Source organism: Prionailurus bengalensis, chromosome E1 (assembly GCF_016509475.1).
Source record: "Prionailurus bengalensis isolate Pbe53 chromosome E1, Fcat_Pben_1.1_paternal_pri, whole genome shotgun sequence".
NCBI lineage: Eukaryota > Metazoa > Chordata > Mammalia > Carnivora > Felidae > Prionailurus > Prionailurus bengalensis.
Window position 1 is genome coordinate 10,041,422 of NC_057347.1, and position 27,663 is coordinate 10,069,084.

The 27,663-nt window shown below is 44.3% G+C and overlaps 1 protein-coding gene and 2 long non-coding RNA genes across 3 annotated transcripts in view; 1 reads left to right on the forward strand and 2 right to left on the reverse strand.

Annotated features, from left to right (window-relative positions):
* SPECC1 (sperm antigen with calponin homology and coiled-coil domains 1) overlaps positions 1 to 11,391 on the reverse strand; it is a 286,429-nt gene extending 275,038 nt beyond the window's left edge. The window contains exon 1 of the mRNA XM_043583241.1: positions 11,302 to 11,391. The gene's annotated coding sequence lies outside the window, so the exon portion shown is untranslated. The remainder of the gene's footprint in view (positions 1 to 11,301) is intronic.
* Positions 11,392 to 15,831: 4,440 nt separating this feature from the next.
* Positions 15,832 to 17,111, reverse strand: LOC122484707. The gene is made up of 2 exons (XR_006297685.1): positions 16,981 to 17,111; positions 15,832 to 16,433 (listed from the first exon to the last, which is right to left on the reverse strand). It is a non-coding gene; the product is annotated as an uncharacterized LOC122484707 (long non-coding RNA).
* A 111-nt stretch (positions 17,112 to 17,222) lies between these two features.
* LOC122484708 lies at positions 17,223 to 27,130 on the forward strand. Its single transcript, XR_006297686.1, has 2 exons — positions 17,223 to 17,354; positions 26,741 to 27,130. It is a non-coding gene; the product is annotated as an uncharacterized LOC122484708 (long non-coding RNA).
* Positions 27,131 to 27,663: the final 533 nt, after the last annotated feature.

Below are 27,663 nucleotides of genomic sequence, written 5' to 3' on the forward strand. Positions count from 1 at the left end.
TGCTGCGTTCATTTTGCCATTTCACTCGGGATACGTGCATAGATACCACAGGTAAGCTTTGGTCCGTAGTTGGCTTTTGCCGGGCTCCCACTGTTCTCTATCAGGGCTACCTTAATTTTGTGAAATTATTTGGAGAACTTTCTATCTTTTCCTATTTTCTGGCATATTTTAATAGCCGTGGAATCACCACCATCGACCTTGGGATATTTAAGCGTTGGTGATTCTGCCTGTGGGTTTGGGACTCAATCTCTTCCTTGTCACTCCTGCCACCCACTTTTTGGCCGCTTGCCACCCAAGCTACCGCTGTCCCGACTCCCCCCCTTCCCTGCACCACAAAACCCTGATCTTTACCCCCCAGCTATAGTGAGTGAAACCCTCAAGGCCCTTGCCCCATCCCACCTAACTCCTCTTCCCCCTTTATTTTAGGTCTCTCCTTCTTACAGAGAGTCTTGTCTGATATGCTTCATCCTAAACCCCAGTGCCCGATTCTGTGCTCACCTGGTCTTGGCCTGTTATCTTCTCTTTTTTTTAATATTTTTATTTTTTCATTCGAGAGAGAAAGAGAGAGAGCATGAGCAGGAGAGGGGCTGAGGGAGAGGGAAAGGGTGGGGCGGGGGGAGAGAGAAAGAGAGAACCCCAAGCAGACTCCATGATCAGCATGGAGCCCAACGCAGGGCTCAATCCCACAATCCTGGGATCATGACCCGAGCCGAAATCAAGAGTCAGATGCTCAACGGACTGAGCCACCCAGGTGCCCCACTGGCCTGTTCTCTTCCTGGGTAATTGTCTGCTCATTTGTCTCCATACTTAAAGACTGATTTGTACCTTGTCCTTCATTATAATCTTAGCACTGGCACACAGTAGGTACTCACTGTGCAGCAATTAGGTGAATGCTATAAACTTGCACCTCAGAAACAAGAGAAGAGAGGAATAATTGAGTTGGCAAACTACAGCTTGTGGCCAAATGAATGGAGCCCATCCCCTGTTGGCAATGTCTTTGGGCTATAAGGGCAGAGTTGAGTCGTTATGAGAGAGACTGTATGACCCTGGAAATCCTAAAATATTCACTATCTGGCTCTTCACAGAAAGTTTGCAGACGCTTGGTTTAGAGCTCCCGCTTCCACAAAGGCCTCTTTGTGCATCCAAATAAATGACAGTGCAGAAAGAGTTGGAAAGAATGAGTTATTGCTGCTGGAGGACGGTGGGGACATTAAGTCTGACGCCCATTCGATGTCATGAGCTGCTGTGCTCGCAACTCTGAGTCCACCTGACCCCACAACCACATTCATCTAACATCTTCGTGAATATCAACACCAGATTATTTATTTGCAAGGTGTGGCTTCACATACAACAGGGCTGGTCATAAACCCAAACGACTCCAGGGACCAGGAGGTCAAGAGAACGAGTGAGGCCACCCGGGTCGGGGAGAGCTTGTGGCATGAAGGAGGAACCACCATTCGGCTGCTTTAGCCGACGAGGAAATAGGATTTATTCAACAGAGGCTAGGGCTATGGATTTTTATGTGAAATGTCTTCTTTTTGTTTTAAGTTTGTTTATTTTTGAGAGAGAGAGAGAGAAGGAGAGGGAGAGTGAGCAGGGGAGGAGCAGAGAGAGAGGAGGACAGAGGATCTAAAACAGACTCTGCGTTGACAACAAAGAGCCCAATGCAGGGCTTGAACTCACAAACCGAGAGATCAGGACCTGAACCGAAGTCAGACGCTTAACCAACTGAGGCACCCAGGCGCCCCAGAAATGTCTTAATTATTAACGTGCTGTCAGTCAACATATCAAGAGGCCAAGCTAAAATCCTGTGCACTGCTGGGGAAGGGTGGATGGTGCAGACACGTTGAAGACTGACCTGGCCGTTCTTGGTTCTATGAAGCACAGATGCACGCTGCGACCAGGAAATTCTGCTCCTGAGTCTAAATCCCAAAGAGATTCTCACACAGACCATCTGGGGGGTGGGGGTGGGATGGGGGGACATGAACCAACAAATGCAGAAACAAGTAAACAAAACAAGGGAGGGGCTTGCATAGATCAATGATGATAAAGTGCCAAGAAGGTAAATATGATTATTCCCCACGCCTGAGGTCTGAAAACACAGGGAGAAGGAAGAAACAGGTCTACAACCAGATATGTTACGTGGGGTTACGTAGACAAAAAAATGGCTTGGGAATCTAAGCCCCCACGCAGGTTCAATGACCTCAAAACATTTCGAACCAAAAACCTTTGAGTATACTCCAAAACTTAAACCAAAACATAAACCAAACAACTTTGAGTATGCTGCTTGAGGAGACAGAACTCGGACAATCCGGGCGGTTAATGCCAGCTTGGTGTTTTACATCACTGTCCTCCTCACAGAACAAAAATCAGCCACGTGCTAAGCAGGGGACAGAATAAAGAGGACACGGCTTCCTACTCCCCTGTAGCCATTCCTTCAGCAAGCATTAATAGGCACCAACTGTGAGCATTTCACCCTACTAGGGAGGCACAACCAACATAACTAAGTAGGCATTGCTGTTCGGTCCTCAGGGAATTCTCGATCTTGTGGGAGATTAAACCCAGACCCAAAGGGTGAAGCAACGAAACCATCTAATACAACCACAAAGGAGAAGTAAGTGAGAAAATGCTCCATGAGCAGAGCCGTGGCCGGAGTTTGGGGACCAGAGCCTGACGCGGACTGGGGTGATCAGAATGGTCTGTGGAGAAGGTGTCTATTATGAGCTGCAGATTGCTACATTCGATGATAAGCCACTTGTCATCTTTTTTTTTTTTTTAAGTTTTATTTATTTTTGAGAGAGACAGAGACAGAGCAGAAGTGGAAGAGGAACAGAATCGGAAGCAGGCTCCGGGCTCTGAGCTGTCGGCACAGAGCCCAACGCGGGGCTTGAACTCATGAACCGTGAGATCATGACCTGAGCCCAAGTCGGACACTTAACTGACCGAGCCACCCAGGCACCCCGAGATTGCAATTCTTATTTTATATATATATTTTTAATGTTTATCTATTTTTGAGAGAGAGAGAGAGTGAGAGAGAGAGCACCAGGGAGGGGCAGAGAGAGAAGGAGACACAGAATCTGAAGCAGGCTCCAGGCTCCGAGCTGTCAGCACAGAGCCCGATGTGGGGCTGGAACCCACGAACCGTGAGATCGTGACCTGAGCCGAAGTCGGACGCTCAACCGACTGAGCCACCCAGGCAACCTGGAGATTCCAATTCTAAAAAGGCCCTGCTTGTGAGGTTAGCCTTTGGCTGACATGGGGAACTTAGATTTGGGAAGTTCCCAAATTAGATTTAGGATCTAATTTAGATTTAGATCTAATTTGTTAGATTAGGAACAAATGTTCCTAACATTTGTGGAACTGGTAAGAGAGGCTCTCTGGGCCTAAACTGTTTGCACAAACACTGTGGTTGATCCTGAACACCTGCCTTCCTGCCGGGAGTCTGAAGTTTTGGAATATGCTAGGCAGAGGGCGCCTACATGATCAGCCCCCTGTAAAACGCATGAGTCTCTCTGAGTCTCTAGTGAGCTGCCCCGGTGGACGACACTGGGGGACACATGCTGTCACAGCTCATCGCGGAGAATTAAACACGTCCTGTGACTCTACTGGAAGAGGACTCTTGGGAGCCAGTGTCCTTGGACTTGGTGCTGTGTGCCTCTTCCCTTTGATGATTTTGCTTTCTAGCCTCTCACAAAACAAATCACAGCCATGAATAAGCCAGTGTGCTGAGTCCTGCGAGACCTCCTAAGGAATCACTAAATCTCAGGGTGGTCTTGTGGACCCCAGGCCTACAAATACAATCTGAATAAAAGATAATATTGGAGGTTGGACTGACGTAATGGACTAAACACACACTTCTGCCTTCCGGGTGGCCTAAAAATCCATGGAATGGCAAAAAGTATTATTTTTAAAATATTAAATTGATAAGACACCTGGACACACACACAAAAAGAAACAGTGCCACTGGCTAACTAGAACGTCTACGAACTTTCTGAAAGGGAGAGGGTACTCAGAACGAGATTGCCTGAGCAAAGCACAGCCCCACACCTGCCCGGGAGGAGGCCGTCATGCAGTGGGAAATGATAAGGGGCTTCAGGCTCTGAATGGGCAGAGAGAAGACGGGGCAGGGATGGAATATGACAACCCGATGAACTGGGGAACTACAGTCAGATAAGCCAGGACGACGAGACCCTTCCCCACACTCACTGAGCAGCCTACAACAAATGGTCCCTCACCTGGACTATGCACCCCACTCAGCAGCACCGGGCAACTCCTTGGCAATCTCCGGAGATGGCCTATGGCAAACAGGACAGGCGGGGAAATGGGAATTCTCAAACGTAAAGACGGGCACCAAAAGGAGAGTCACTGAGTTTTTCTAACGTCACAAAATGGGGACAGCAAGTCAACAGAACATATACCCAAGGAAAGAGAGTTAGTCCAGCACATAGAATATTAAGACGTCCTTAGGAAGGTTGGAGGGGACAGTCTGTCTGTGAAAAGGAAGCAGCTGAGAGGTGAAGATCTCTACACCGTGAAATAAAAAAGCAGGGTGAGGGGCAGGACATGGAATAACGCTATTATTTGTGCAAAAAAAAAAAAAAAAAAAAAAGGAGGGATTAAGAATCGTTTCATATATCATTGTATTTGCACAAGGAGACCTTGGAGGACATATACAAAACTAATAACGGGGCTACCTGCTTGTGGGGTGAGGGAGAACTAGGCAGATGGGGGAAAGGGATGGTGGGAGACCTTTCATGCATATCTTTTTAATACAGTATGATTTTTTTTATTTTTTTAGATGTTTTATTTATTTTTGAGAGAGAGAGACAGAGACAGAGACAGAGTGTGAGCGGGGAAGGGGCAGAGAGAGGGAGACAGAGAAGTCGAAGCAGGCTCCAGGCTCTGAGAAGTCAGCACAGAGTCCGACACAAGGCTCGAACCCATGAACCGTGAGATCGTGACTTAAGCTGAAGTTGGACGCTTAACCGACTGAGCCACCCAGGCACCCCACATACAGTATGATTTTTGAACACTGAATATCTTTTCTATTCTAAAAACTAAATTTTACAAAGTAGAGACCTTGAAAGTTAAATAAATGATAATCAACATGGAAAACACTCAACAGATGGTCTGGTGAGTTGACTGGACAAAGCCAAACACTAGATTTGTGAGTGGGAAAATCCAAGCCAAGGAATCTCCCAAAATGCAGCCCATAAAGATAAGGAGGCAGATCGTTTGAGAAGAAAGTGGAAGATGAAAGAAGAAGTTGAAAAGATGAAAGTGAAACATGAAAGATGAATTGAGAAATTCTGATACCCATTTAATAGGAATTCCAGAAAAAGAAAATAAAAGACAATGGAGGCAAGGAAATACCCAAAGAGAAACTTCCCCTGTGCCACAGAAATGCGTTAATCTATGGAAAGACAGGGGCCACTAAGCACTGAGCAGAAAGAACAAAAGAAAACTATCCCCCTGGACAAATAGTAAAATGTTCCAACACCAAGAAAAAAGAAAAAATGGTTAAGCTTCAGAGAAAATAAACAGGTTAACTACAGAGAAATGGAAATCACACTGTAGAAACTTCTCATCCACGACACTAGATACCAGCAGATAATGAAGAATTATCTTCAAAATGCAGAGGTTTTAACCTGGAATCCTATCCTCAGCCAAGAGTACTCAGGCAGAAAAGCAAAATAAAAAATACTTTACACGTGCAAAGGCTCAGAAAGTTTACCACCCACGAAATCTCAGGTGAAAATACAAAGTTACTTGAGGATTCACTTAAGGAATAATGAATCCACAAAGTAGAAAAACAAGAGATGAAAGAACCAATGAAGAGCAAATAATTGGCAAAACTTATAAATGATGAGTAAATAGTCAGTAAAACATGGCTGTTTGTGCATAATGTAAAAGAAAAAAAACCAAAACAAATTCCATACGATCTTAATACGACACAGAATTAAAATCAGGTTCAGGTTCACTCTTGCTTTACTCACGGAGGGTTCATATATACAGATTAGCTTTAAACACCAAGGGAAAAAAATGTTTAGATATGTGTGAAAATTTAAGGGTAGCAAAAGAGCTCGATTTCATTTATCATAAGGGAAATACGAATTAAAACCTCAATGTGATACCCACCAGGATGACTAAAATCTAAAAGACGGAAATTACCAAGAGATGGCAGCTACCATGTATGTTTCTCAGGTACATAACTTAGAAACTGTCAATATTTACTTAAACCCTAGGCATGTGCTATGACCAAGCAATTCTCCTCCTGGATATACACACTCAACAGACGTGCATACATTCATTCAACAAACGACAGGTACTAGAATGTTCACAGCAGCACTATTCACCGTATCCCCAAACTGCAAACAACCCAATTGTCAATCACGTAAAATGGGTTTCTACATCGTGGATACACACATGATGGGAATACATACAGCAAGGAGAACGGACAAACCACAACTACACTCAGAACTACAGACAAATCACACAACTGTAAGGTTGATGGCAAGAAGCTGGATATAAAAGGGCACATACTATATGATTCTATTGATGTAAAGTATGAGAATAGCTAAAACGAATCTACTGTGTTAGAAATCAAGACAGGGGCGCCTGGGTGGTGCAGTCGGTTAAGCGTCCGACTTCAGCCAGGTCACGATCTCGCGGTCCGTGAGTTCGAGCCCCGCATCAGGCTCTGGGCTGATGGCTCAGAGCCTGGAGCCTGTTTCCGATTCTGTGTCTCCCTCTCTCTCTGCCCCTCCCCCATTCGTGCTCTGTCTCTCTCTGTCCCAAAAATAAATAAACGTTAAAAAAAAAAATTTAAAAGAAATCAAGACAGTGGGGGCACCTGGGTGGCTCAGTCAGCTGGGTGTCCAACTTCGGCTCAGGTCATGATCTCACTGCTCGTGAGTTCGAGCCCCGCGTCGGGCTCTGTGCTGACAGCTCGGAGCCTACAGCCTGCTACAGATTCTGTCTCCATCTCTCTGCCCTTCCCCTGCTCGCTCGCTCACTCGCTCTCTCTCTCTCTGTCCCTCAAATATAAAAAATAAAAAACATAAAAAAATAAAAAGAAATCAAGATAGTGGTTATCCTTGGGGTTGGGACACATGAGGGCAGATTCCGGAGTGTTGGAAAGGTTGTTTCTTGTTCTGAGTGTTGGTTATATGTGTGTTCAGCCCGTCCAAATTCATGGATCTATACACTTAATATGTGTGTACCTTTAAACATTTATGTTATACCTCCATAAAGGGTGCCTGGGTGGCTCAGTCTGTTGGGCTTCTGACTCTTGATTTTGGTTTAGGTCATGGTCTCACAGTTCGTGAGATCGAGCCCCGTGTCGGGCTCTGCTCAGACATCGCAGAGCCTGCTTGGGATTCTCTTTCACCCTCTCTGTTTGCCCCTCCCCTGCACATGCACGAATGTGCTTTCTCTCTCAAAATGAGTAAATAAACTTTATTTAAAAAAATTAAAAAGTATCTAAAAACATAACCTCAAAAATACATGTAAATAGATAAGCACTATTTACAGGTGGTCTGTAAGTATACATATTACAAAAACTAATAGAAATAGAACAAAAGAAACCCACTGGGAATCATAGTGGAAAACTTTAACACAACTCTCAGAATCAACAGATCAAACAGAGAAAAAGTAAGCTAAGGAGACAGAGAACATAATTTGTAATTAATAAATTGGAAATAAATCTACAATTTCATGCAGAAAAATGTCACAAAAACTGACAGCTCATTAGATTACAAACTAATTTCTGTTTTCTCATCTCCATCCTTTTTTCAGCAATATGGCAGACTAGAGATCCCAAAGCCTTCCAGCCACAAAACATCTTTAAAAACTGCTGGGGGGGGAAAAAAAAACTACAACAACTTTAAAATCAATGGACTAGAGGGGCGCCTGGGTGGCGCAGTCGGTTAAGCGTCCGACTTCAGCCAGGTCACGATCTCGCGGTCCATGAGTTCGAGCCCCGCGTCGGGCTCTGGGCTGATGGCTCAGAGCCTGGAGCCTATTTCTGATTCTGTGTCTCCCTCTCTCTCTGCCCCTCCCCCGTTCATGCTCTGTCTCTCTCTGTCCCCAAAATAAATAAACGTTGAAAAAAAAAATTTTTTTAATCAATGGGCTAGAGAAACCTAGTGAAGCCAAAATTCAAGAGTGCAGACAAAATAAAGGCATTTTCAGATATTATAAAAACAGAATGCATCATCACTGAAGGAACTTCTAAAGAATGTACTTCAGGGAGAAGGAAAATGATTCAAAGTGATATAAGAAGGAATGGAGAGTGAATGGGGCACCTGGGTGGCTCAGTCCATTAAGCGTCTGATTTCAGCTCAGGTCATGATCCCACACTCCGTGAGTTCGAGCCCCGCGTCAGGCACTGTGCCTGGAGCCTGCTGCAGATCCTGTGTCTCCCTCTCTCTCTGCCCCTCCCCTGCTCGTGCTCTGTCTCTCTCTGTCTCAAAAATAAATTAAAAAAAAAAAAAAGACGGAATGGAGAGTGAAGAAGATAGATAAACAGGTACAGAAGTCTAATAAATATTGACCCAGAAAATCGGTATAATAGTAACATCAGCAATAATGTCCAATTTATTTATTTTCTTTTTTTTTTTTTTTTGCATTTATTTATTTTTGAAAGACAGAGAGAGACAGAGTGTGAGTGGGGGAAGGGCAGAGAGAGAGAGGGAGACACAGAATCAGAGGCAGGCTCCAGGCTCCGAGCTGTCAGCACAGAGCCCAACACAGGGCTCGAACCCACAAACCGTGACATCATGACCTGAGCCGAAGTCGGACGCTTAACGGACTGAGCCACCCAGTCGCCCCAATAATGTCCAATTTAAAGGACTGAAGTAGTAACAGAGCTTAACACCAAATGGGAGGTAACTGGAGTGAAAATATTAGAAGTCCTTGTCTTGTTCAGAAGGAGGACTGATTGATTACATAAATGATCTAAGCCTTCAAATTCAAAAGGCTAGAACTTGCAAAAATAAATTCAAATGAAGTAGGAAGATTAAGAATGTACGTTACTGACGTAGAAAAATAAAAGTAACGGGATTAATCAATAAATCCAGAACTGGCGCTTTGGAAAGATAATGAAATAAGCAAGGAGGAAGCAAGCCTGACCGATACAAGAAAAGAGAAAAGGCACAGACACAAGAGTGTGAACAAGACGAACACACCATAAATGTGGAAGAATTATTTTCCTGCAACAGAAGACTATCTACAACATTATGCAAACACACATTAAATTCCAATAATGTTAATGATTTTCAGGGCAGATATAAAGCACTAGATTGACTTTGGAGAAACAGAAAACCTGAGGAAAATCAATGGTCGTGGAAAAAATAGAAAAGATAGTTAAGTATGGATATCAACTTCTTAAAAAAATATGATCACCAGCAGCCCAGGCAGCCTGCAGTCAGATTCTGCCAAACTTTAAGGAACAGATAATTCTTCTGCTCCGTAGCAGAGAAAATGATGGAAAACTTCCCAACCGATTCAGCGAGGACATAATCAGCATAATTAAAAACTCAGACCAAAAAAGGGGGGCAGGAGGGAAAAGTTACCGATCTCGCTTATAAATATAAATGCTAAAACTCTAATTAAATGTTAGCTTATTGAATCTATCAAACAACCCAAAAGTGCATTTTAATTTATGCCAGGATTTTAGTGACCGAAAATCTAGCAGTATAATCACCGATGTTATCAATTTTAAGAAGAAAACTACACAGTCATATCAATACATGTGATACACAAGCACTTGGGGGGGGGGATTCAACACTGACTCCTAACTTTTGAAACTCTTAGTAATTAGGCATAAATGAAAACTTACTTAATATGGTAAGAATATATTTAGTGAAGATCGCCTTGGATCACTGCCCTAAAACCGAGCCCGAAACAAACTGTCCTAGCTAACCTTAATAGCCAGGACTGTGGAGACAGTGGTCAATGGAAAATAAGAGATAAGTACAAACATTGGTAAGAGACGTCTGCTCCCTTTGAACAGATGAAGAGAGAGTATTTGCCTACAACAACCAAACAAGTCAACTGAAAAACTATTAAAACGGATAGAGTTTCGAACGAAGGCTCAGCTTCAGATCTAGCCTAAGCTACCAAATTAAACGTGCTTGCTTTCTCAAAGGTACTACGCAAAGCTGTTTTCTGTGGAGTAAGACCTTAAGGTTGACAAACTTGCTCTGTCTCTCCTCCCCCGTCTTAAACGTGGCAAAAGCTTCGTGTTTGCAACCGGATAACCAAAATCTTCTCAAACCCAAATTTGTCCTGAAGAGTTGAGTTGTACCTCCCCTCAAAAACACGTTATCTCCTGCCTCCAGCTACCGCAGTTACTAATGGATAAGCATGTCAACCAGTCCAACATAATTCTTCCGATAGAGGGCAAGGAAGAGCACCTTCGCAGTAATTTTTTTTTTTTTCCCCAAGCCTTATACTGCTTATTATATAAACTTACGTGCTGAAAACTGCAGCTCGCTCAAAATAAAAATGAGATATGCAGGGTCAAACTTCCTTTAAAAAAAAAAAAAAACGGGGGGGGGGGACCTAAAACTCATTTCATTTCAAACACATTTGGGAAGGAGGTCGTTGCTGTTGCAGTCCTGGCAGGCTCCGCATCACCGGGCCACCCCTAAGCATCCAAAGGGTCCCCCAGGGCTCACAGGTGCACTGCGCTGGGGCACCGCCGGCTGACCCGGGAGAAGCACGGCCAGCGCCTTCCCCGGTCACCCCAGGCCAACAGGGGGATCGGAGCTCTGTGGACGCGGAGGATGGCCAAGGGTTACCCGGTCCCCGACATACACGCATCCCCCGGACAGCACCAGGAGAAAGGTGCGGGAGGCTCCGGGGGCCGGGAGAGCCCCGGCCAGGCGTGCCCACGCACCTGTCCCACCGCGGCGAGGGTTGGGGGGCGCCTCTCAGGGCCGCAGTCCTCTGGGGTCACCTGGCCCTCTGTCCTGGGCTCCTACGCCAACCCCTGGGGCCCGGAAGGGAGGGGGGCGGCCCCCTGCCGCTGCCACCTGCGGCACCGGTCCCGCAGTTCCCGGGCTTGGTGGGCAGGACAGGGTAGGAGGTCCGTCCCGGGCTGGGGGCGGGACCCTCCGGGCGGTGGGGCACCGGGGCCACCGCAGCGACAACGGCAACAGCGCGTCTTCCGTCTCGGACGGACAGTCCTGCGCCCCGCTGCCTGGACCCTCGGACCCCAGGGTTCGCCCGCCCGACCCGGGAAGACGACGCCGCTGAGGCGCAAAAGAGCCGGCGACCAGCGCGGCGCCTACTCACCGGCTCCGCTCGCTCCCGCCGCGCCGCCGCAGCCCGCAGCCGCCGCGGCTCCCCGAGCTCACGGATGCTCCGCGAAAGGTCCCTGGGATCCTACCCGCGCCTCCCGCAGCCGCCTCCAGGGGGCGGGCGAGAGCCGGCGCGAGGCATCCTGGGAGATGTAGTCCTGCGGCCGCTGCACATTCACCCTCGCAGCTCTCCATCCACGAACTGGTGGTGGTCCTTTCTTCCCCAGTGCTTCCTCTCTGTCTCCCTCAGGGGCTCACCTCCGCTTCTAGCTAATAAGTGTGGGAACGCTCCAGTCGAGCCCTGGGCCTCCTCTCCTCGCTCTAGATCAGTGGTTCTCAAAATGTGGTGGTACCTGCACCAGCAGCTTCAGCATCGTCTGGGAACTTGGTAAAAATGACAATTCTCCATCACAGGGAGGCTATTCAGTTTTTCCTGTATTAAAATCTGGGGGTGGGGCCCAGAAATCTGCATTTTGAAAACCCTTCGAGTGATCATAATTGCTCTCCACAGCCTTGCCAAGGTACTTGCCCCTCTATCGCCCCCTTGCCAAGGTACTTAACATTACACTTGTGGCATTAGTTACCCACACACATACACCCGTATATCCTTGCGTACACTGGGGGAGACCCAGACAGTTTATGTCCCAACCCAGACCTCTCCTCTGACCCCAGCCCTCATTGTTTCAATGTCCACCCAACATCTCCTCCAGGATGCCTCTGAGACACCTGAAATCCACCGGATCACGACAAAATTCATGATCTTTACTTCCCTCCACCTAGTTCTCCTCCATTGTGCCTATGGCCACAGGCTAAAAACTGCCCACTGCAGTTATAGACATGGAAGCCACTTGAAACCGTAGTGAAAGCTACAGGGGTGGAATGCCAAGAACCCTGAGTCATAGTTGAAGGAGAGAGGAGGGAGGAATAGAGGAGGCAGGATGAATAACCAACTTCTGCAAGATGTGGTGGGGAAGGGAAGAAGAGGTACTGATGGCTGGGGATGGAAGCGTGGCTGAGGAAGGATTTTTTTAAAGACGTTTAAATATTTATGAAAAGAATCCAGTTGAGAAAGAGCTTCTGACCATACAGGAGAGGAAAGGGTTTTTCATACTGTATGATTCCTGAAAAGATTGTATATATGTGAGGGTGGAGGTGGAGTCCCAGGCACAAGCAGAAGGGTGAGCCTCGACTAGTTGTTCTCAACCAGGGGGGATTTACCTCCCACCCCGACCCAGGAAAATGTGCTAATGTCTGGAGACATTTTTGATTGTGACTAGGGGTGCTATTGGCATCTAATGGGTAGAGGCCAGGGATGCTGCTAAATATTCTGCAATGCACAGCTACACACACACACACACACACACACACACACACACAAAGAATGTTCCAGCCTAAAATGTCAGTGATGCTGAAATTGAGAAGTCCTGGCTTGGACAGCAGCCTGTTCTCTTGCATGAGGCAGGAAGAAAGAAAGAAGAAAAAGCCAGAGTTTTCTCTGGAAAGGAAGAGAGGGAGTTGTCTATGAGGATAGATAGGTGTGGTGTGTGTGTGTGTGTGTGTGTGTGTGTATCAAATGCTGAACCATAGGAGCTAAGCTGTATAAGAAGAGAAGTAGGAGAGGGAGAGAGCTGAATGGTGGCGAAGAAGTGGGCTCAACAGACTGGGAATCTTGATGGGGGTCCGAGATTTATTTATCTTATTGGAGTAATCGAAGAAGCAACCTGGAAAGGAATTTCCGGTAAGAGAATAGAGATGGTTGCTGATGACCAGGTCAGGATGTGAGGACAGATGGCTAATGTGGAGTGGAGGCAGGCCACCGAGTACCCTTATGTAGTTTGTACAGTGAGCAGCACAGCCCTGCTGGAGTAGTGGGGTGAATAGAGGAGCTGAGGTCATACGCATGGATGTGGAAACAGCCATACACATAGGCAGATCACTTTTTACATTACTATGAGTGACATCTTTGGTGAATAAGAGAGTAGAAAGATGGGGCACCTGGGTGGCTCAGTGGGTTACGCATCCAGCTTCAGCTCAGGTCATGACCTCATGGTTCATGAGTTCGAGTCCTGCATCAGGCTCTGTGCTGACAGCTCAGAGCCTAGAGCCAGCTTCAGATTCTCTGTCTCCTTCTCTCTCTGCCCCTCCCCCACTCACATTCTGTCTCTCTCTCTCTCTCTCAAAAATAAACGTTAAAAAATAAATACATAAAATAATCTTTATAAACAAGTAAACAAATAAATAAATAAATTTTAAGAGAGGGTGGTAGAGTTCTAAAACTTCCAGGGGTTAGGGGCGCCTGGGTGGCTCAGTCGGTTAAGCGGCCGACTTCGGCTCAGGTCACGATCTCGCGGTCCGTGAGTTCGAGCCCCGCGTCGGGCTCTGGGCTGACGGCTCGGAGCCTGGAGCCTGTTTCCGGTTCTGTGTCTCCCTCTCTCTGACCCACCCCCGTTCATGCTCTGTCTCTCTCTGTCTCAAAAATAAATAAAAACGTTAAAATAATAAAATAATAAAATAAATAAATAAATAAAACTTCCAGGGGGTAGAGTGTTTTGTTTCTGACCGGGTCATTAAAGTTTAGTTTTGTTTCATTGTGATCAGAGATCAGAGATCAATGTTGTCTTACTACTTCGCATCTTTTAAATACTTGAGTTTTCTTTGCGGCCTAAACTAGAGTCCATTTTTGTGAATGCTTTAAGGGCCCTGGAGAGGAATGCAAATTCCGTTTTTGGCATACAGATTTTAACACATATCAATGAAATATAACTTATTAATTACGTCGTGTGGACCTTCCATGTCCTTACATGTATTTTGACCTGATATAATCTGAGAGAAGTAAATTAAAACCTTTATACTATCTGGGCGCCTGCGTGGCTCAGTCAGTTGAGTGTCCAACTTCAGCTCAGGTCACAATCTCTGGGTTCGCGAGTTCGAGCCCCGCATCAGGCTTGCTGCTGTCAGCACAGAGCCCCCTTCAGGTGTTCCGTCCCCCCCTCTCTCTCTCTGCCCTCCCCCACTCATGTTCTCTCTCAAAAATAAAATAAACATTAAAAAAAAACTTTACTACTATTGCGTTTTTATTTCTCTTTATTTCTGTGGAGTCCTGCTTTGTAAATGATGATGCTATGTTATCTGTGCACAAATATCCTTATATTCTTGTGAATTGTCCCTTTAAATTATAAAATGACCCTTGTCTCATTTGATGTTTTTGACCTTTGCCCTGACTTTAACCTTGTCCGATGTTAATGACAAGCCTACTAAATTTTGTTTGCCGTCAGCCCAATACAGCTCTGCCCTTCTGTTTTCTTCTTTTCTGAAGCCTTTGTATTAGGCAAATCCCTTGAATCAAACATCAAGTTTTGTTTTGTGATTTAATCTGAAAGTCTTTTTTCTTGGAATAGATGGGTTTAGCCCTATTCATGTAATGGTTATGTTGTTTTATGCTGTGTTTTCACAGCCTTTCAGGTTCTTCTTTACCCTTTTCTTATGTGCTTGGTGTTTGCTTTGCTGTGTTGGGTGTGTTTCTCCTGAGGATTTGGAGGGTTTAAGTTTTATTCAAAAGGTTGCCTTTACAACTGTAATTGTACGTAATACCCTCAGTCCTCTACTGCTCCAGACTGTTTCCATTTACTGCTTGTTGAACAACAATAACAGAGTACGTTTCCTTTTTCTTTATCCCTCCTGTCTCCACATCCAATGTCAAAGGATTTTATATTTCTTTAATGTTTGCTTTTTTTGTTGTTGTTTTTTTAATTTTTATTTTTGGGAGAGAGAAAATGAACGGGCAGGGGCACGGGGTCGGGGGGGGGTGGTGGACAGAGGATCTGAAGCAGGCTCTGCACTGGCGAGCCCCATGCAAAGCTTGAACTCATGAACCCAGAGATCATGGCCTGAGCCAAAGTTGGTCACTCAACCAACTGAGCCACCCAGGCCACCCCGGTGTCTGCTTTTTTCTTAAAATTTTTTTTTTAAATTTTTTTTTTTTTTTCAACGTTTATTTATTTTTGGGACAGAGAGAGACAGAGCATGAACGGGGGAGGGGCAGAAAGAGAGGGAGACACAGAATCGGAAACAGGCTCCAGGCTCCGAGCCATCGGCCCAGAGCCCGACGCGGGGCTCGAACTCACGGACCGCGAGATCGTGACCTGGCTGAAGTCGGACACTTAACCGACTACGCCACCCAGGCGCCCCAGCTTTTTTCTTAAAATTAAATACGTTTACACATACTTCTATTACTTGTTTAAAAATTTTTTTTCTAATGTTTATTTATTTTTTGAGAGAGGAAGAGACAGAGCACAAGCAGAGGAGGGGCAGAGAGAGAGGGAGATGCAGAATCCCAAGCAGGCTCCAGGCTCTGAGCTGTCAGCACAGAGCCCGATGCTGGGCTCGAACTCATGAGCCTTGAGATCATGAACTGAGCCAAAGTCGGACACTTAAACGACTGAGCCACTTGGGCACCCCTTGATCTTTTTTTATCTGCTTTAAATGAAATATTTCCACCCCTGGCCATAAAAAATGAGGAAATCAATGTGCTTTAAAGACCCCTTCCTTTATTTTCCCTTCTCATCCCAACTTTTGTTAGTTAGACCACTTCTACATTACCGGGTCTGTAAAATCATACATTCTGCTCTGTAATCATCAGCCCCACATTTGTGTTCATCTGGGTCCTCCAGGTAAGCGGACTCAGAACCCCCACAGTGATTTCACCAAAGTGTCCCCACCCCCCTCGCCACACACTTATTTTGTGGCATCCCATCCTGTGATCCATCCCGTCTCGTGATGTCATCTTGAGATCTCAGCTTGTGGAGATCTCGCTTTAGTTGTTTTCAAGCACAATTTATGGAAATGATAGTCTCTGAGTTTCTCGCGTTCAAAAACGTTTGTTGCCTTTATCCTGAAAAGGTTTGGCTGAATACGAAATTCTTGGGCGGTACTTTATTTCTTGAGAAATGTGTATGTATTGCTTCATTGTCTTCTCTGCCACGATGATACCTGAAACCAGCCTGATTTTCTTTTTTTTCTTACAAGCGATGTAAACGCCTTGCTGCCCCAAGAATTACTTCTTTGTTTATGAAATCCATGAACTTCACTGTTACACATTTTGGAATTATCATTGCGGGTGGATAGTTCCTGGGAAAAAAATGGATTGGCTGTGTGGATTCAGCTCATCTTTTTAATTTGGTCATTTTTCTCAGATCTTTTTTTTTTTCTTTTTTAAGTAATCTCTACACTCAACATGAGGCTGGAACTCATCACCCCAAGATAAACAGTCATATGCTTTACCGACTGAGCCATCCAGGGACCCCCAAAACGAATACTAAAGATGAGTCATGTTTTTGTCGTAGGATCACTTAATGACTAGTTCATTCCACAAATTGTTTAGCATACGTTCATTAAGCAACTCTAGGCCAGGTACTATTCTGGGCCCAGGGACTAGAGGTTTTTGTTTTTGTTTTGTTTTGTTTTAAATAAGCTCTACGCCCAACATGGTGCTAGAACTCACCACCCCAAGATCAAGAGTCACATATTCTACCAAATGAGCCAACCAGGCACCCCATTTCTCTTAAATCTTTAAATATTTCTTCTAATACATTATTTTCATCTAATTCTAGGGTAGATAAGCACCCTATTCCCATTGTTCCTAGGAAGGGTTTTATATATTCGGGTCTACTGTCACCTTGGTGGTAAACTTGGCCAGCTCCTCCTGAGAGATCTAGTTTTCTCCCGTTTGATTTCAGGAGCTTCTGTCAGCCCTCTCTTGTTTCTGTTCATTTGTCTGAGAGACAGAAAGAGAGAGCAGGGAAGGGGCAGAAGGAAAGGGAGAGAGAGAATCTTAAGCAGGTTCCATGTTCCAGGGCGGAGCCCGACAGGGGGCTCCATCTCATGACGATGAGAATGTGACCTGAGCCGAAATCAAGAGCTGGACACCTAACCAACCGAGCCACCCAGGCACCCCAGCCCTCCCCTGTTTTATGGTTGGGGATTTCACTGCCTCCCAAGCTTCATGAAAGATGGTGTTTATGTTTATGTCTCATACTCTTCCTTACTCAGGTAATTTCTGAAAGAGGTGTGGGAAATTTCAACTGTATTTCACCACGTCCAAAACAGATCCATTTTCAATCCTTTCTCCAGACTGTTCTATTATTTTTTTAATTTTTTTTAATGCTTATTTATATTTGAAGGAGAGAGAGGCAGAGCATGAGCAGGGGAAGAGCAGAGAGAGAGGGAGACACAGAATCCGAAGCAGGCTCCAGGCTCTGAGCTGTCAGCATAGAGCCCGATATGGGGCTGGAACTCACAAACTGTAAGATCATGACCTGAGCCAAAGTCAGACACTTAACCAACTGAGCCATCCAGGCGCCCAGGAAATTTTAATTTCCCCTCTGTTAGGATGATCACTGGTCACCCAAACCAGAATACTGGAAGCAAAAGACAGTGACATAAATATAATGCCATTAATATGACTCATATTAATCCCTGAGGATTAACTCTGGGAAAGCAGGAGGTACCGTCACCCTACCTCAAGGGTGCTTACCTTTTGATTATTGAGTTTGGAGTTTCTATTGCAGTCTTATTTTCAACTGGAGAACCTTGTTTCCCCCCTTCCCCCACCGTCCAGCAGTGTTAGAGTCCACTCACCCTCTGGAAAACACCACCCACCCATCCTCAGTCTAGACAGGAATTAGATGGGGTGGTTCAGGGTCCCTGTCCTTGGGCATATTGAAGATATTGCCGATTCTGTCACTAAACCAGAGGCTCACTTAGATGGGTGCCTGTGTCCTCTCGTCTCCCTGCACAGGTCCCTGCACATAAACTGTAATCCTAGGCAGGGATGGACAGAAGCTTTTCTTATCATTCTTTCAGGAACCAGGAATCCCACCCTCTACAGCCCCATCTCTTGTGAGGAAGTTTTAGATCCTGTTACCCACAGAATTGAACTCCCAGCCTTCTCTGCCTTGTTCCAGATTCAGGGTCCAGCAGTCCAATGGCTTCAGGCCAGCACCCCACTTTGGATTTCTTCCCTATTTCTAGTCCACGGAGATATGTTCAATGTCTTTGAGTCTGATCTTATGTTTAATTTTTGTTCTTTTTTCTATCTATTTCTTTGCTATATTTAAGGGATGAACTTACAGTGCTATATTAAATAGAAATATCTGTATGGTTTCTACTTTGGGAAATGTTCCATTCGTAAATGTTAGGCCGCAAAGAAAAACCTTGAAAAATTCCAAAAATCAACACTCACACTGACCCAATGCAATAAAATTATAAATTAACCACAACGTGATGTTATAAATCACTCAAGTCAGGGAAGAAAGAGGAAATAAACGCCAAAATTATAAACGCCCTTGAAATAAATTTCAACACGAGAGTTATTGAACAACATTGGTTCACAGCATTTATCGCTCTCTGACATACTTTATGTTTTACATTTCAAAAAAAAAATTGTCTGTCTTCCTCCAGCTAGAATGTATGCTCCCTGCAGGAAGACACGTTGTTTCTGTTTCGTTCATTGCTGTTCTGTTCATTCTGTTCGTCCCCAATGGTGGAAACACTCTGTTTACATAGCAAGCACTCAATAAATATTCGCGAAATGAATGAAGTGTTGAACAAAATTAATCTCACGTGTGCAAGACTGGTTCAACATTAGAGAATTTGTTAGTGTTGGCACACAGCCCCTCCTTTCCTGCCCGTCACTCCCTTGCAGTGTATTCAATAGTGCTATTCTCTGTAGCAATACATTAAACTGTTACAGCAAACGCTAGGCCCCCAGGAAGTGACAATCGACAAGCACTTGGGGAATCAGAAAAGTTTATTTCTCAGTGGTGCGGGCCCAGCGGAGTCACCTGCAAAGGCTAAGCATCCGGCTCAGGTTCTCCCGATCTTTTATACATATGTGCTTCCAGGTTGGGCAAGACTAGTATAGTCAAGCTTCTGGTTCCCAGCGGCTGGCTGATGCAAGCAAGGTTGCAAAAGCCAAAAGCATGCAAAGGGAGTATCTGACCTCAAACATCTGGTTGGCCCTTTTTATTTGCATTTATCAGCTTTCCTCCTCAAAGGGAGGAAAACTCTGGGTCCAAAAACTATTTGGTAAAATTCAAGCGTGATTTCTGTTTTCAAAAATGCTTAGTAAGCTGGGAATACAAGGAAGATTCCTAAACCAGATAAAAGATCTTGCTACCAGAAGCTTTCAGTAAACACAACACCCCATGGTGAAATATTAGAAATATTCCCATCAGAAATCAAGACAATCCATGGATACTTGGGTTTCTTCCATGTCTTGGCTATTGTAAATAATGGTGCTGTAAACACAGAGGTGCATGTATCCCTTTGAATTAGTATTCTTGTATTCATTGGATAAATACCTAGTAATGCGATTGCTGAATGGATGGTAGGGTGGTTCTATTTCTTTTTTTTTTTTTAATTTTTTTTTCAACGTTTTTATTTATTTTGGGGACAGAGAGAGACAGAGCATGAACGGGGGAGGGGCAGAGAGAGAGGGAGACACAGAATCGGAAACAGGCTCCAGGCTCCGAGCCATCAGCCCAGAGCCTGACGCGGGGCTCGAACTCACGGACCGCGAGATCATGACCTGGCTGAAGTCGGACGCTTAACCGACTGCGCCACCCAGGCGCCCCTAGGGTGGTTCTATTTCTAACTTTTTGAGGAATCTCCATCCTGTTTTCCACAGCGGCTGCACCAGTTTGCATTCCCACCGACAGTGCAAGAGGGTTCCTTTTTCTTCGCATCCTTGCCAACACTTGCTTCTTGTGTTGTTGATCTTAACTATTCTGATAGGTGTGAGGTGATAACTCATTGTAGTTTTGATTTGCATTTCCATGACGGTAAGTGATGATGAACATATTCTCATGTGTCTGTTGGCCATCTGGATGTCTTCTTTGGAGAAATGTCCATTCTTGCCTTCTGCTCATTTTTCAACTGGGTTATTTGTTTTTTGGGTGTTGAGTTTTGTCAGTTCTTCATATATTTTGGATACTAACCCTTTATCAAATATGTCATTCGCAAATATCTTCTCCCATTCCGTAGGTTGCCTTTTAATTTTGTTGATGGTTTCCTTCACTGTGCAGAAGCCCAAGATATTTAAGCAGTCCAAATGTCCATCCACAGATGAATGGATAAAGAAAATGTGTTGTATATATATATATACAATGGAAATTATCCACCCTCCAAAAAAGAATGAAATCTTGCCATTTGCAATGAAATGGATGGAAGGAGCTAGAGAATACAATCCTAAGCCAGTCAGTCAGAGAAAAACAAATACCATATAATTTCACTCATCTGTGGAACTTAAGAAAAAAACAAATTAGCAAAGGGCTCAAACTCACAAACTGTGAGATCATGACCTGAGCCAAAGTTGGCCACTTAGCTGACTGAGCCACCCAGGCACCCCTGACTCTTTTGTTTTTTAATTTAGTGATTCATCACTTACATATAACACCCGGTGTCCATCATAACAAATGTTCTCCTTAATGCCCATCACCCATTTAGCCCATTCCCCACCCACCTCCTTCCATCGACCCTCAGTCTGTTCTCTATTGTTAAGAGTCTCTTATGGTTTGCTTCCCTCTCTCTCTTTCATTTTTTTTCCTTTTCATATGTGCATCTGTTTTCTCCCTTAAATTCCACATATGAGTGAAATCATAGGGTATTTGTCTTTCTCTGACTGACTTACTTCACTTAGCATAATACACTCTAATTCTATCCACATCGTTGTAAATGGCAAGATTTCATTCTTTTTGATGGCTGAGGAATATTCCATTGTGTGTGTGTATTTGTGTGTGTGAGTGTACACAATTTACAGACTTATTTATAGAGAACAGACTCTTCTTTACAGACTTTTAATTGTAGAGAACAAACTGTTGGTTACTAGAGGGGAGGGGAGCGGGGGGGGAGGGTAGGTGAAATAGGTGATGGGGATTAGGGAGTGCACTTGTCACAATGAGCACTGGGTGATGTATGGAATCACTGAATTACTATGTTGTACACCTGAAACTAATATAACATCGTATGTTAACTAACTGGAATTAAAATTAAAACTTATATATATATATATATATATGGAGAGAGAGAGAGAGAGAAAGAGAGATATCATCTATCTATATCTATGATAGATATATCATATATATGATAGATATATCTATGATAGATATATCATAGATATAGATAGATGATATCTCTCTATGTATAGATATCTAGATATCTATATATACCTAGATATCTATCTATATCTATGATAGATCTATCATATATATATACAGATTATATATATAGATAGATATAGATGATATCTATGATAGATCTATCTTTCATAGATATAGATATCTAGATATATGATATATATCTCTCTCTCTATATATATATATATGATATATATAGCATATATGCTTGTCTGCATTTAAAAAAAGTCAAGGGACGCCTGGGTGCCTCACTCAGTTAAGCGTCTGACTCTTGGTTTCGGTTCAGGTCATGATCTCAAGGTTTGTGAGTTTGAGCCCCACGTTGGGCTCTGTACTGGCAGTGTGGAGCCTGCTTGGGACTCTCTTTCTTTCTGCCCTCCTATGCTTGTGCTCTTTCTCTCTGTCTCTCTCTCTCTCTCTGTCAAAAATAACCATTAAAACAAAGTCAAGACAAAAATGTCTGCAGTCTTTACAACTATCCCAAGAAGTCAAGAAGAAGTAAGTGGTAATAAAAATATGGTGGTGGGGAGAGGCTGGAGAAGACCCCTGACATGTTCTAGTGCAGCCCACCTAGCAGGCCGGGGGACACGGGTGGTCCACGTGCGGTGTGGTAGACATAGGCACTGCCTTTCCCACAGGGAAGCTGCATCATGGAGATCCCCCTCCTTTTCACCCTTTGGCAGCCGGGGCCCTGGCACATGACTTGGACTCTGTCAAAGGATCTATCCACCCACAAGTCTAGAACACATGATGCAGAGTAAGGGAACAGTCCAAAGTTTGAAGGCTTCCTCATGATTCTGTAATCTACGCCCATGTTGTCCCCCAAATTCCTTTTCCGCTTCAGACAGCCAGGGTGGATTTCTGTTGCTTGCAGTCAAGAACCTTAGCTGGTACACTGGGGTTTCCACATATATGGCCATTTTTCCAACTCAGGTGACACCTAATATTGTGCATTTCTTGTGGTAATCCACTTGTGCATTTGTTCAAACAGCTTTTCCAGGGACTGAGACTACAGCAATGTTAGAAGTATCATCGGTGTTAAGAGCCCAAATGTCCATCGATGGATGAATGGATAATGAAGATGTGGTCTATATATACAATGGAGTATTACTCGGCAATCAAAAAGAACGAAATCTTGCCATTTGCAACTACGTGGATGGAACCAGAGGGTATTATGCTAAGCGAAATTAGTCAGAGAAAGACAAATACCATATGACTTTACTCATATGAGGAATTTAAGATACAAAACAGGTGAACATAAGGGAAGGGAAGGGAAGCAAAAATAATATAAAAACAGGGAGGGAGACAAAACATAAGAGACTCCTAAGTACAGAGAACAAACTGAGGGTTACTGGAGGGGTTGATACATAGGGGATAAATCACCGGAATCTACTCCCGAAATCATTGCACAATATGCTAACTAACTTGGATGTAAACTAACCAATAAATAAATAAATAGATTAATTAATTAATTAACTAATTAAAATTTTTTTTCAAACTATCATCAGTGTTCCTCTAGCTTTTTGTGGGGAAAATCCATATTTCAGATTTTCCAATCTGTACTACCTGAACCCTTACTGAAATCAATCTAGTATTCAAAATATGGAACCAACAATCACAGCTGTAAGCACCTTAGCATGTTAGCTCATGCTGAGGTGAGGTGAACCAGTTGAATAGTGGGAAGAACCTCTGGGTCTGGGTTCCATCCTTGGTGCTAGAAAATTCAGAGACCAGAAGGAATGTTTATATTGAGGGTTTTGCTGCCATCTAGAGGACTAGTCTAGTACTGAACTGTGTGCACGGAAATTCAGAGCCCCAACCTGGAGGCTGCATTTTTTTTTTTTTTTTTTTACATTTATTTATTTTTGAGAGACGGAATGAGGCAGAGCATGACCAGAGGAGGGGCAGAGAGAAGAGACGCAGAATCTGAAGCAGGCTCCAGGCTCTGAGCTGTCGGCTTTAAAACCTCTGTTTTATAAGGGAATTAACTAAAACCTCAGAACTCAAATTCAATTCAGTTTCAAATACAAATACAATTTAACTACAGACTCAAAATTCATCTATTTACAAACTATCCCTGAACTATTTGTTTACTTCCCAGTGAGAGTTTGACCCACAGGGAAACACACATAGTGTGAGAAAATAGAGTGGAATTCAGAGCATGCATCAGCTAGGTCAAGTCAAATCTTCCTTGATCTCTAGCACAATTCTAAAGGATCCTTCTTGGTCCTTTAAGCATCCGACTTCAGCTCAGGTCATGATCTCGCAGGTCATGGATTCAAGCCCTGTGTCGGACTCTGTGCTGACGGCTCGGAGCCTGTGGCCTGCTTGGGATTCTGTGTCTCCCTCTCTCTCTGCCCCTCCCTCCTCTCTCTTGCTCTCTCTCTCTCAAAAGTAAATGAACATTAAAAAAAAAATTAACACGTACCTTTGAGGTTTCTTTGGAAGTTAGAGATAGCCACGTGACTTGCTTTGGTAAATGTAAGGTGAGCAGCTCTGAGACCTGGGACATTCTTCAACATGCCCCCCTTTGCACTGATGTCAGAACAGTGGAATAATGCCCGGTGATGAAGTCAATGCCAACTCATGTCCCTGAGTACCACAATAAGCAGAGGCCCCCTGTGGACCTGTGTGGGACATGTAAGATGAATGAAGAATAAGCTTTGTTGTTTCAGCCCCTGGTTATTAGAGTTGCATGTTACTGCAGCATAACCTGGCCTACACTGACTGATACAGCAGGCCTGGAGAAAGGACAGAATGGGCTCTTAAGGGTAACAAAGGCCCGTTGCTTCTCAGCCTTTTAGCTAAGATCAAGTGAAGAGTGACAAAGGCCTTGAATAGATATTTCTCCAAAGATACACAAATGGGCATTTAGCACACGAAAAGGTGCTCAGGGCACCTGGCTCGCTCAGCTCAGTTGGCAGGGCATGTGACTTTTGATCTTGGGTTGTAAGTTTGAGTCCCACATTGGGTGTAGAGATTACTTTAAAAAATAGTCTTTAAAAAAAAAAAAAAAAAGATGTTCAGGGGCACTGGGGTGGCTCAGTCCGTTAAGCGTCTGACTTCGGCTCAGGTCATGATCTCACCATTCCAGAGTTCAAGCCCCATGTCGGGCTCTGGGCTGACCACTCAGAGCCTGGAGCCTGCTTCAGATTCTGTGTCTCCTTCTCTGTCTCTGCCCCTCCCCCACTCATGCTCTGTATCTCTCTCTCTCAAAAATAAACATTAAAGGGGCGCCTGGGTGGCGCAGTCGGTTAAGCGTCCGACTTCAGCCAGGTCACGATCTCGCTGTCCGTGAGTTTGAGCCCCGCGTCAGGCTCTGGGCTGATGGCTCAGAGCCTGGAGCCTGTTTCCGATTCTGTGTCTCCCTCTCTCTCTGCCCCTCCCCCGTTCATGCTCTGTCTCTCTCTGTCCCAAAAATAAATAAACGTTGAAAAAAAAAATTTAAAAAAAAATAATAAACATTAAAAAAATTAAAAATAAATAAATAAATAAGATGTTCAACATCACTAGCTATGAGAAAAAGGCAAATGAAAGCCACAATGAGAAACCACTTCTCACAGCCATTAAGATGGCTATTGTTTTTTTTTTTTTAAAATAAAACCAAAATCAGAAATGAACAAATGTTGATGAGAAACTGGAACCTTTGTGTATGGCTGGTGGGAATGTAAATTGGTGGAGGCATTGTGGAAATTAGTTTGGCATTTCTTTAAAAAAATGGACATAGAATTACCGTATGATTCAGCAACTGCACTCCTAAGTATATATCCCCAAAATATCAAAAGTAAAGACCTAACCGATGTTATCTATCAATGTCCATAGCAGTATTATTCCCAGTAGCCAAAAAGTCGAAACAACCCAAGGATGCACAAAAAGTGATGTCTACATACAATGGAATATTATTCGGCCTTTAAAAAAGAATACAATTCTGACATGCTACAACAGGAATGAATCACCAAGTGAAATAAGCCAGTCACGAAAGGACAAACGTTGTACAATTCCACTGATATGAGATACCTACAACAGTCAAATTCAGAAAGACAGAACTTGGAGTAGCCAAGGGGGAGGGGGAGGAGGAACGGGGAGTCCGTGTTTAACGGGGATGGAGTTTCAGTTTGGGAAGGTGAAAACATTCTAGAGCTGGATGGTGATAATGGTTGCATAACAGCATGAACGTGCTAAATGCCACTGGGTTATACACCGAAAAATGGTTAAAATGGTAATGTTTATTCTATCACACACACACACACACACGCACACACAAGTAACAGCCTCAGCCCACATACTGTGGTATTTCCACAGATAGAAGGAAGCTTTGGAGGGGTGATGAAGGTGGCTGGAGCCCGCTCCCAGACTTGAGATCAAAGGAAACCCAAGGGATTGAAGGACCCTCAGAAGTCAGTTAACTTGGGCTTCTCATGTTGCAGAATCAAGTGTGAGATGCGGTGAGAGGGGAGGACTTTGCTCAGTCCTGTGGTTTCCAGGCCACCAGAAATACAAATGTATCTGTACTTCCTGACTTCTGAACACGGACTATAAACTGTAAAAGAAGTGTGAAGTCTTCCTATTTAAGCCTTTTCTTCCAAATCTCCCCATACACTTGATTGTTAGCTGGAGACGAAACTGAGGAACAAGCAGGAAGAACGTGCAAATAGAAAACCTGACAAGAGGCCCCAGGTCTAAGTGGATGACTTTTTATATGGAGGAACATTCATGTGTGTGACTTCAGATGCGTATATACCTTAAAGCCATGACAGTAATAAAAACATTTCTAGGGGTGCCTGGGTGGCTCAGTTGGTTGGTCGTCTGACTTCAGCTCTGGTCATGATCTCAGGTCATGATCTCAAGCCCCTCATAAGGCTCTGTGCTGACAGCTTGGAGCCTGGAACTTGCTTCGGATTCTGTGTCTTGCTCTCTCTCTGTCCTTCCCCCGCTCACACACACACACACTCTCTCTCTCTCTCTCTCTCTCTCTCTGTCTCTTTCTCTCAAAAATAAATGAAGAAAACATTGGGGGAAAAAAACCATTTCTAGGTCGGTGCACCTGGGTGGCTCAGTCAGTTGAGCATCCAACTTTGGCTTGGGTCATGATCTCGTAGTTTGTGAGTTTGAGCCCCTCATCAGGCTCTCTGCTGTCAGAGATCCTATGTCCCCCCCACCCCCGCCTTCTCTGCCCTTCCCCCACTTGTGCTCTGTCTCTCTCAAAAATAAACATTAAAAATTTTTTTTCTATGTCTCCAGGTGGAATTAAATGAATGATATCAAGAGCACGCTCTAAAGTTGCACAAACAAGTTGTGTCTTTCCACAGTGACAGCTTTATGCAGTCCTAAAGCAAGGTAATGTAATTGTCAAGCAGGTTCAGGATTCCAAACTCAGTGACATCGCACCATGTAATTAACTCAGCTTCTTATACAGCACGAAAAGCAGAACATAAGACAAGTCACGCGGCAAACAAGATAACGGAGGGGCTAACAGACCAAACTTGAAGTCAGTCTGTGGGCACACAATGGAGATAAGCCTCTGGACGGTCTGGGTCAGCTCCCGGCTCTTACCGCCCATCACGCTCCAGCAAGGAAGGATCTCGGTTCTGTTCGGAGGTCCTTGGGCAGCCGCTGCTTTCTTTTTAAGTGGTAAGACATAGAGGGGTCATGTCTGAAGCGTCTGACAGTTTGCTGCAAAAATCCTCCCTTTTTAAAGGGATTTAATCAGGCTTGGGCCCCTGCAGACCTCAGGGGTATCAGCTGATGCTGGTTTCTGCAACCCTGTAGCTGTACTGCCCTTAACTGCTTGTCTCACTGCTTGATACAGGCCTCTGCTTGACACGAGTGACTCCCTTGTTCTCTACATTTGGAATCAGACAGATGCATTTTATTTTAATTAAAAAAAAATTCACGGGGACGCTTGGTTGGCTCTGTTGGCTAAGCGTCCGGACTTCAGCTCAGGTCATGATCTCGCAGTTTGTGAGTTCAAGCCCCGCATCAGGCTCTGTGCTGACAGGTTGGAGCCTGGAGACTGCTTAGATTCTGTGTCTTTCTTCTTCCCCTGCTTGCACTCTCTCTCTCTCTCTTTCAAAAATAAATAAAGATTTTTTTTTTCTAAATGTTTAAATATTTTTTCAGATGTATTTTAAATCTGAGCTCTGCCACTGAAGCAGAAACTGTTA